General features: G+C 38.6%; 1 long non-coding RNA gene across 1 annotated transcript in view; it reads right to left on the bottom strand.

The window, feature by feature from the left end:
* Nucleotides 1–5,207: 5,207 nt before the first annotated feature.
* LOC106933618 (uncharacterized) overlaps nucleotides 5,208–10,517 on the bottom strand; it is a 63,361-nt gene continuing 58,051 nt past the window's right edge. The window contains exon 4 of the long non-coding RNA XR_015766231.1: nucleotides 5,208–5,506. This is a non-coding gene — a long non-coding RNA (uncharacterized LOC106933618). The remainder of the gene's footprint in view (nucleotides 5,507–10,517) is intronic.

Genomic DNA, 10,517 nt, shown 5'->3' with positions numbered 1-10,517 from the left:
ATCAATTGTCACTACTTGTGCATTGTTGCTGCTTTTATAACTGAAAAAACAACAAAAACAGAGTGAAGCAGACCAGCAGGTAAAATGAGGCTGAATGAAAAGAATCAGACTTCTCAGTGATTGTTCTCGTCAGCGTCTGACAGCAGGCCTCTTCCTTTAAACATTCTTTACTGATTAAAAATGCCAACAATCAAAAAGAGACAGTTCATTACTTGTGGTGCAACTGGAAAGAATTCACAGCTTCAATTTCTGTTACAGCCTGTTACAGGTACAGTTCTCAGGGCCACGGACATTAAAATTTAAGATAACAGTTGTGTGCTTCAGTATTATTTTATCAGTCAAATCAAATCAGTTTTTATTTGTATAGTGCCAAATTACATCCATGTGAAAATATGTTAATTGTTTTTCCATTTTAAAGCTGCAGTATGTAACTTTAAAATAAATAAATACATACATATATATATATATATATATATATATATATTTTTTTTTTTTTTTTTTTTTTTTTAATCTTTTTACATATGTATAATTCACAACGCAGGACGCCTCATGACATATTGGTGTGAGATAAAACATCAGAGTTTTAAGCAGAGCAGCAACAGAAACCTTATCCCAGCTGTCGTCACTCAGCCTCACACGGCTGGAGAGAAGAAACATTTAAAGAGTCTAAATCAATAGAGAACATATCACAATAACCGAACTATCAGCCCACATGATTATCTTAAATTACTTCACATGAAGACGAGGTGGAGAGCAGAACTCAGAGCATGGATGTTCACAGGCCAGCTGACGGCGCCCCCTGGCTTCAGGGTATCTAGTTCCTTTTCTATTTTTACCAAATATTTTAGGATTTTTCAGGTTTCCTCCTTAAAAACAGGTTAGAAACGACATGCCTGCTATGGACATCTGATTGCAACAAGCCAAAAAAAAAATAAATAAATAAACTAAGTCATTAAACTTGTGTGAAAATTTAAATAAAACCTGAAATATATATCTAGTATTCACGGATTTTCCGTTGGAAAGTTAATCTAAATTATTCATGGAAAATCTTCCTTTTCCCAGATTTGTTTGTTGAGCGTATAAATCTAAAATATTCTAAAGAAAATGTGGCTTAGTAAGCTTAGTACGCACCAGTCGTCTTGGCCTGCTATTGGCTGGCACTTGGAAACCAGCCAATCCAGAAGCAGCATTTATTTTCATTAGTGCTGATTGGTTGTAACTATAAGAGTGGAGATAAGGAAGACTGTAGACATTAGCTTCTGTGGTAGTGGTAAGGCTCCATCTACTGTGCAAATGAATGACTATTCATGTTTTATCTGCATGCTTGGTCAGTTTGACCCTTGACTCTGGGTCAGGCAGCCGCTCCGAGACCATCATACCACCACCACCATGTTTCATTATCAGAATCATGTCCATTTCTGATGGAACCGGACACACACCTTCCAAGATGTTCCACATTTGTCCCGTCAGTCCACAGAATATTTTCCAAAAGGCTTTTTTTTTTGGGGGGCGGAGGGGTGACTTCAGGGTAAATGTGGGAGCAGGTTTTTATGTTCTTTTTGCTCAGCAGAGGTTTTGGATTGGGAACTCTCACATGGGTGCCATTTTCCCAGGTTTCCATTTTATGGTTGAATGAACAACGCCGTCTGTGGCTGAGGCGAGTCACACCTGCAGGGCCTTTCTGGTTTATTTTGTGGCCTCCTGAATGACTTCTTCATGCATTTATCAGAGTAATAGTTCCTCCATTTGTGGAAAATGGCTCTTGTTTGTGCTCTCCCGGCGTCCCAAATGGTTAGAAATGGCTTTGAGAACATTTCCATGAATACATGTCAGTAACTTTGTTTCTTAGCTGCAATTAAATTCATGTGGCTTGAATTTGAATGTTTTCTGTATTTATAATCAATTATGCACCAAATATATTATTTTTAAAAAACTGCAAGAAAATGCGGCTTGGGAAGCTGAACTATTTACCTGCAATGCTACATGACACGCTATTGTGTCATGTAACACGTGTGTCATGGCTGGTGTTTGGAAAGCAGCCAATCTAGAAGCGCCATTTATTTTCATTGATGCTGACTGGCTGCTCTCGTTAGCTTCTGTGCTAGTGCTACGGTGGAGTAAGGATTAATACATATTCAGGCACATTTGGTGTTTGAAAAATTAAAATAGCCACAGATTTTAGCTGTTAGCGTGGCGGTTATGGTGTCTAACCTTCATGAACACCAGAGCTCTGCTCACTGTATTTACTGTACAAACTGCATTTAAATTATGCGCATAATTAGCAGGCAAGTCTTATTTTTGTGGATTGTTTTTATTAATCACCAGCTACAGTGTTCTGGGTTCATCCAAGATTTTATTAAAATAAGATTAAGAAAGTAAGAAGTGATGTTTGGGCTTTCCAACAGAACATTTTTATATTGTGGAGAATTATTATGTAATTAAATGAAAAACATTTTCTCTTCTTTTATTTCATCTGCTTATATGAGGAATGTAAACAACCAGCTCAATAAACATTCCTGACAAAACAAGGTGACCAATATAACCCCATTTTGTAAATGAGTGATGTCATGCATGTAGGCGTTTGAGCTTTGAGCTTTATTTGAGTTTCTGTTTTGATCATCTTATTGGTTTTCTACTGAGATCTTCATCCCTCTTTTTGTTTACTTCTTGGTTTATTAATATTGCTTTGTGAGTACAGATTTTTAATTAGCATATAATTCATTTCTGTTTTGGGCTTAGTTCAGTTCTCCTGCTCTCCCTCAGTCTGCCTGCCTGCCCTCCCCTCTCAGCTGCTCCCTGACTCCAGTCAGCCACCTGCTCCTCCAGATGCTCCAGCCAACGTCTCATTCAGTTGAGCCTTCCTCACCTCGGCCGTGCCTGTGATAGGCTTTGGGTCAGTTTTGAATTTTCAGAGTCAGTTAAATCTCTTTTTTGTGGCATATTTTGCATAAGAAAAAGAAGCTGTCTAATATTTATGCACACCTTGATTTAGGGTGTTGACCTCATTACACAGCACACATAAGCTGTTTTGCATAAACCCACTAGGCATTGAAGTTTCTCCATCCAGAAATGATGCATAAATATGATGATAGGCTCAAAATACGTTCTTGCCTAATAATTGTGAACTCAGTGTAGCTGGTTATCCTCCATCAATAGAAAATCTTCACAAAACAGATTAAATAAATGCAACTTGACATGACAGCATAGATGTTTTGCATGTATTTGGAATAATTGGTGGGATTTGCAAATCGTGTAAATGGGACAATTTATGGAGGTTTTTATAGTTAAAACATACCCCACTATGAACAGCATGTCTCTGTCTGAGGATCAGACATGTTCACCATCCAGACCTCAGAGTTTAGATGCTGTATCAAAAACAGCCTTGTGATTTAGGAGATTCATTTTATCAATGCTATAAGTGTGTGTGTGTGTGTGTGTGTGTGTGTGCGCGTGTGTGTGTGTGTGTGTGTGTATGCATGTGTTTGTGCACAACTGAATATTTCTCCTATACTTCTGTCTACATGAATCTTTCTTCATCTCCCAGTGAGAGTGTATTTACATGAGTGTCTCCATGGCGATGGTATGAGCAGCGCTGCAGTCTGTTCAATGCTTTGGTTCCCCCGTGTGTTTTACAGTGCAGACGCTTTGCTGTTGTTTGGACAACTAGATTCAAGTTTGTAACTTTGTTTCTTTCCTCCTATATTTGGGGAATTTCAACAGATGTCAGATCTTTAGAAATATAATGAAACTGAAGAATTTGACATAGCAAAGTATTTTATGTATATCATTTAACCAATGTGCTTTGTTAGCTAATTCTATACGCAGCAAAATTAGGACTTATAATGATAAATATAACAAAAACTGATTCATTTGAGTGTTGTTCATATTGTTATGCCTGGACATTGCTCTTTTGCAGACCTTCAGTAAGGAGATGGCTGTTCATATGGGTGAAAAAAGCTGCAGCTGTTTTTTCTCTTGTTTTCTCCTGTTTTTTAAATGTTGCATCCATTTTTTATTCTCTAACATTTGATGTCAATATAGGAATTTGAGACAAAATAATTGCAAAAAATATGTAAAAGTATATTTAGTAGCGTAATATTGCCACCTTCCTAAAGTAATGGAAGTAAGTCATTTTATGCCCAAAAAGTTTATGACAAAAAAAAAAAAAAAAAAAAAAAGAAAGAAAGAAAAAAAATTGCTTTTTAGGAACGTGACAATATTACAGAAGTATTATTGTGGGCAACATATGGGAGATAATAGACCATCATCTTTGAAATCTACTCAAACCCTCAAAACGTCTTCTAAGCCTAAACCAGCTTTTTAAACAGCACAGATCAGACAAACTAATAGGATTTTAGCAGTAAACTGTTCAAGTTACAAAATCCTGAAAATCAGAGTAAAAAGAAAATATATCTATGCTAAATGCAAATTTTCTTTTTCTAACTTCAGTGGAAAAATGAGAAGAAGTTGGTGATGGAGTCGGGCAGGAAGTGGACGGATGGGCATTGGGGCTGGAAGGAGTTTGGGGGGCACACGGAGGGGTTTGCCCAGGGCCTCATTCATGAAACAAACATCCCTGACTGTTCATTCCTGTCGTTGGTTTGCTTCTAAGACTTTGCCTCCCTCTACTGCCGACCAAGCTTATAAAGCTTTTTTTTTTTTTTGTCAGTTTTGTTCATATACCAACCTCTAAAAGTTGCATTAAAGTTATTGCATTGGAAATTATCAACAAGTCATATGAAAACAGAAAGTGAAATTAGCCTAGAACTTTAGCAAAGTGCATTTATATTATCATTTTTTATGCTTTTGATACCAATAACCTGAGAAAAAGTGAGAGAATGATAATAATCCTCTCTCTCTCTCTCTCTCTCTCTGTCTCTCTCTGTCTCCTCACTTCACCACATAGTAGCTGTGTTCCCATTAACCATCAAACTGAAACTGCAAGAACAAAATTTAGTGGAAAAACAGCAATTTTGACAAAATTCACGTTTTTCAATAAAAAAGGTTTGTCGCTAGGAAGAGGTCATTTTCCGGCCGTATCGAAATGGTTGCATTTCGCAAAACTACAATGGAAACTTTTTCATCACACAGACGTTACAACTACTACTTCCTGTTGTCTCCTATTCTGTTGTTTTCTTGTTTAATACAAACACCTCAATTGTGAAATTATGTTCTTTCAACATTAGCAGAATATAAACAGCGGACATTTGTAATGGAAACGCAGCTGGCATCGTGTGCTGCTACTTGCCTCTTGGCATATTGATTCCACATTAACGGCCCCTCTTCAGTCAGGATGTTTCTGTTCCAGGTTCACTCACCTGCTGCTGTGGCACCTCCTGCCCCCACTTCACCGTCCCGGTTAAACGTCTCAGGAGACGCTGTCCCTCTTTCAACTGAGATTTCTTTTGTTTTTCTCATGTGTCTGGTCTCGCACTTCCTGCTGTGGTATTTCTGAAGGTTTGCTGCAGTCAGTGGGTGTCACAGAAGAAGGCAGCGTTTCTGTTTCCTGTAAGACAAGAAAATCCAAAACCAAAATGAATTTTTAGTTTGGCATTTGACAAAATCTTTCTAATTTGTGTCTTATTTCCTTTCTACTTCACAATCACCGCTTTGTTTTGCTCCAAATTTATGTTTATAGCCCACAGAAAAACAGAGATTACACCAACAATTATGAGACAGCAAACACAACAAAACTGTAAAAAAAAAGTAATAAAATAAAACAAAGAAATAAAGTCTCCTTGTGACAAAAATCTAAATTCTGGGCTATTTTTTCCAGATAAAATGGTCTGATTTCACTTTAATTTGATGCGCATTCAGACCAGCACTGAGTGTGTAAATAGTTTGATTTACCAGGAGGCGCTTGTATAGACAATATTTAAATTATGGGCTCTAGACATTTAACTATCATATTTCATAATTCATCAGTGGGTTTCTCTTTATTTGATGGTAGAAAATTAAGGTTCACAAACATAACAGCTTTTAAGTGGAATTAAAATGAAATTAATAAACCAATAATTGTAACATGGAATAAAATGTTACATTTTGTTCAACATTTGTTTGATGAAATTTAAAAACTGTGAATGTTTCATTCATTAGGAGCTCACTGAAACTGGAAATCCTCAACAGGCTGAACATTTCTCATGTCTTTATTGGTTTTGTGTTTATTATTTTTCATGTTGTCATATATATAAATATATGTATAAAGTATTTACCAGTATTTTGCTTAAGTATTTCGCCACGGTGGTTTTGTGTGTGAACTGGTTGATGGACGTTTCACCAGCTGATTGTTAACAGCTTTACTCCGTTGATGATGCAACTGCTGAGTGAATGAAATCACTTTCAAGTCTCTGCTGATCTGCATTTGTACTGTTTTGCATTTAAATTGGACCTTTTTATCTTTGTGGTTAACTGTTAGTATTGGAGTCACTAACTCACTCATGTTCCTCCAGGAGGAAAGTTCTTTACATTTACAGTTTGAGTCATGAGCTTAATGCAACACTTTTAATTCAATCAAATGATATTTTTAAAATTATTATTTCTTTCATCTCTGTCATCCTCCGTTATTAGACAACATGATGACAAATGCAAGGTTCAACGGTCAGATGTTTTCACGACCGACATTCTACAAAAAGCCAAGTACCCCGAGCTCTACAGCTGACGGCGCACACAGACTGTTCATTACAGCTATGAAAGAAGCACAACAGATAATAACCAATCCATTTATTAAGAATAAGCTGATAAATTTAAATATGTTCCCTTCGTGTCGATCTGACCTCGCAAATTGAAAAATGGCTGCAAGATTGGCTTCCTGAGGAACATCTTTTTATTGAATCTAAACTTTAGTGTTTGTTAGAATTATATATTTCCTCTGTCCAAGTCGTTGGGGTCAAGTTAACCTGGACCGAGAAAACCTGGACGAGTGTGATGTCTGTCGCCTCTCTGTCCTTCACAGCTCTGTCTGCACTAGTTTCTCTGACCTTAGTGAAGTTTGCCCCCCACCTTCTTCAGATCCGACAAAACTGGTATCAATCATCTCAACTACGTTTGTGCTGGTTTGGCTTTGAAGATATTGATGAAAGTTCAAAGGTCATTTTGGTTTAGTAAAGGCCGGGGAGGCTGGTTGATGTTTTGACCTTTAAACCATTAATATTGTCAAATCCAAAGCAGCACAAACTAAAAAAAAGTTTCTGCACAAACGTAGTAGATATGTTTGACACCAAATTTGTCTGATCTGATTTGAAGAAGGTGTGTGTGTGTGTGTGGTGGGGGGGGGGGGGGGAGGGGCAACTTCATGTTTCTGAGCCGCCTTTGCAGACAGAACCAGCGCGGTTGGGTGGAGAAGCCGACAGCCTCTGCAGACGCTCACATTTAGGGGGTTCTGAATCGCCGTCAACTTGAGAGCGAGCGAGGAGAGGCGCATCTGTGACGGGACTCACTGCAGACCCGGGGACTTCACTGGGACTTTTACGTTTCCGTCGTAACCGGGTCGGATCAGCGAAAACGCTCTGATCACCAACACACACGGCCGGGAAACGCACAAACACAAATAAACCTCCAGAAGAAAGAAAGAAAATAAATTTCTGTTTCCCTTTTAATCTTAAAGAGTTATTTAAAGAAAAACATACTTACAATAAAGCAGGAATCTGCTTCAGATCTCATCTTTCACTAGATTTTAACAAGTCTGATGGTGAGTTCCCCAAAGCGTGTTAAATCAGAAATGAAAATGAAAAGATAACCGTAGAAAACAAAAGAGGCTTGAGTAGCCACTGGTGTTTGAAAAGCTTGCTTTCTAATTTTTGTATTTTTTTCCCCCCTCGGCTCATTCTCATCTCGCCGAAATAAGCGCAGCTCTTTTTTATCCACATTTTTTGTGTGTGTACACCGAGAGGCACTTTGGCGCTAACTTCCCTCTCAGCAGGAGAAACTTGATTGCCGACACATGCTAAAAGTCAAAGTGTTTTCATGCAGCCACTCTTCGTTGTGTTATATTTTTTTTATTTTCTATTTTTTTGATCAAGTCTTAGCCGGTTTTCTGCTGCTTTTCGAGTCATGCTGAGCGAACTGAAAGAATGAGACGAGGCACAAAAGAAGTAATCTGACTGTGGAAAAAAAGTGGAGAGCGCTCAGGTTATAATGACACGAAGACATGACGTTTAGTGCTTCGCAAAAGTATTCATTCCCTCCAGGCTTTTCAGCATTTTGTCATGCTAAAATCATAAACATCAATAGAAGCTTAAAGACTTTTATGTGAGACAAAATTCTGCAGAATAGTTTTCCAGAAGGAAAATGTTTTCTTTTGATTATTTTTTAAGTTTTCCGTATTGTGGACACTGTATTTTGGAAATCCAGGCAACTAAACTTTTATTTCAGTGAAGAAAAGTCTTAACAAAAACCAACACAGAAGAAGGGGCACAAAGAAAATGGGTGGAAACGTTTAAGGTTCAGGTTATAAAACAAAATCCCAGCTTGAGATTAAAAATCTAATTTTCAAGAGAGGTTGGCAGCAGAACAAGATAAAAACAAGGCAATTTCAACCATCAGACATTTAGCTACGATGTTCGACTGCCGTAAAACAAATGACATGAAACATCACCACCCGGAGATTTCCGTCTCCTTGTTCTTCAAGAGTCCTTCAGAACTTAAAAAGGAACCCAACTTGGCAACGCTGTTTGTGTACGAGAAGACACTTGGAATGTTTATCTTTTCCTTTTGTTCTCGCGAGGAGAGTGTGATGGAAAGTGAGAAATTAAGCCCCATTGAAACTCTTTAAGAGCTGCAGAGATCACAATGGGAAGTGGCTCCGTGGTGTTTCTGAGGAAACGGCAGGTGCAGGGAAAAGAGCAAGTAACATCTGAGGCGTTGGCGACACGACACCACGACAGAACGAAGCAAACAAAGAGACGAAACGCAACGAGAAGCTGACGGATGCCACGTGGGAACGTGGCTCCAGGCTGCACAGCTAGTCTTTTTATCTCCATTGTCTCACCTCCCAAGTAAAACTCCGAAGGTACAGAGTCGACAAAAACTTAAGGAGGTGCAGGGGTAGTTTAAATGAAAAGCTTATTACCACAAAGTGGAATGGCTGGTAAAAGTGAAGATTCACAAAAAAAGCCTTGATGTTGTGAAACATATGATGGTTACAACTGGTCTTGAAGGTTTTCATTGTTCTAGGAAGAGATGTTGGAACTATAAAACAGCATTTTCCCATAAACCAGCAAAGACCAGGTTCCTCACCTAAGATTTCTGACCAAAACCCTGACAGAATAGCCAAATCACGTCCAACAAGAGCCTGAAAATGTAGGCACCATTTTCCTCCCCGTTAAGCACTGAGAAGGAAAGCTTTACTTCAAGATTGCAGCAGAAGATTTGGACTGACGTTTTGTTCAGATGAACTATCTGGATGTCACTGCATCGGTTTGGAGAAAGAATGGGTTGCAGTGCAGAACCAAAAAAAAAACAAAAAACAATGGCACAAGGGAAATTTGAAGGTGCTGACGTCTCGGTTTGTGCTGTCTCGCATCATATGCTACTTCACATAACTGACCAAATGATGACCGGAGAAATGGACCAGGACATTCATGATAAGAATCTAAAGACAAAATGCGTGTTTCACCAAGCAAGACAAAAGTCACAAACACACATCCAAGGATCGTTTGGGTTTAAGTAAAACTGTTGGACTGGTCCAGTCAGTCGCCTGATATGGATCAAACCAAACCACACAGGAAACAACTCAAAGTTTTCATAACCAAACAAGGTTTTCCATAAAGACTTTGTGTTCAGTACAGTTTCATTTGTGGACTAATTTGCTTTGATTTATTTGTATGACTTCATCACTTCCTCATGTTTCAAAAGCCACAATGAGATCTGCTCAAGAATGAATAAAATAAAATATAATGTGGAGTGAAAACAGTTAGGTGGACATAAAGTGACTGTTGTCCCAACTGTGCTTTTGCATACAATTCTAATATTAAAAATTTTCAGTTTTTATTTTTTTTTGCACCACAGATCATGAGCTACAGAATTATTATTATTACTCTTCCATCAGTGAATAATCCTGAGAATGATCCTCTGCTGAGCCATGATGAGTACTCCAGCTCTACTCCTCTTCAGGCCTCTCTGAGGTGAAAGATGGTGGGTGTCTCACGGAGAGCCATCTGTTATGATTATGTAGACCCTGAAGGGGTGGATGGTGACTAGAGTGGGCTTCTAATTGAATTGGGTGTAGAGGTAATCTTGTCACGGTGCTGGGGTGGCTGGCACTGCTACCAACTGCTCCTCCACAGGTTCCTCTTTACCCCCACACTGAAATAACGTGCGACACACCGCTTAAGGAGGAGGCGCACTACATGGTATGCAAAAAAGTGACTGAGAGGCTAAGGTGTGTGTGTGTGTGTACATGTGTGCATGTGTGGGGTAGTGGGATGGCTGAGTATGACAGGAGGAACAAGAATGCTTGCCATGGACATTGCTAACTGTAACGAGAGCCTATCAATCAAAATCAACCTGTGAATTTCAGT

Source organism: Poecilia mexicana, unplaced genomic scaffold (genome assembly GCF_051168715.1).
Source record: "Poecilia mexicana isolate PSO_F unplaced genomic scaffold, ASM5116871v1 scaffold_18, whole genome shotgun sequence".
In the NCBI taxonomy this organism is placed as follows: Eukaryota; Metazoa; Chordata; class Actinopteri; order Cyprinodontiformes; family Poeciliidae; genus Poecilia; species Poecilia mexicana.
The sequence above is the reverse complement of the archived record's forward strand: the minus strand, read 5'-3'. Positions and strand labels throughout refer to the sequence as shown.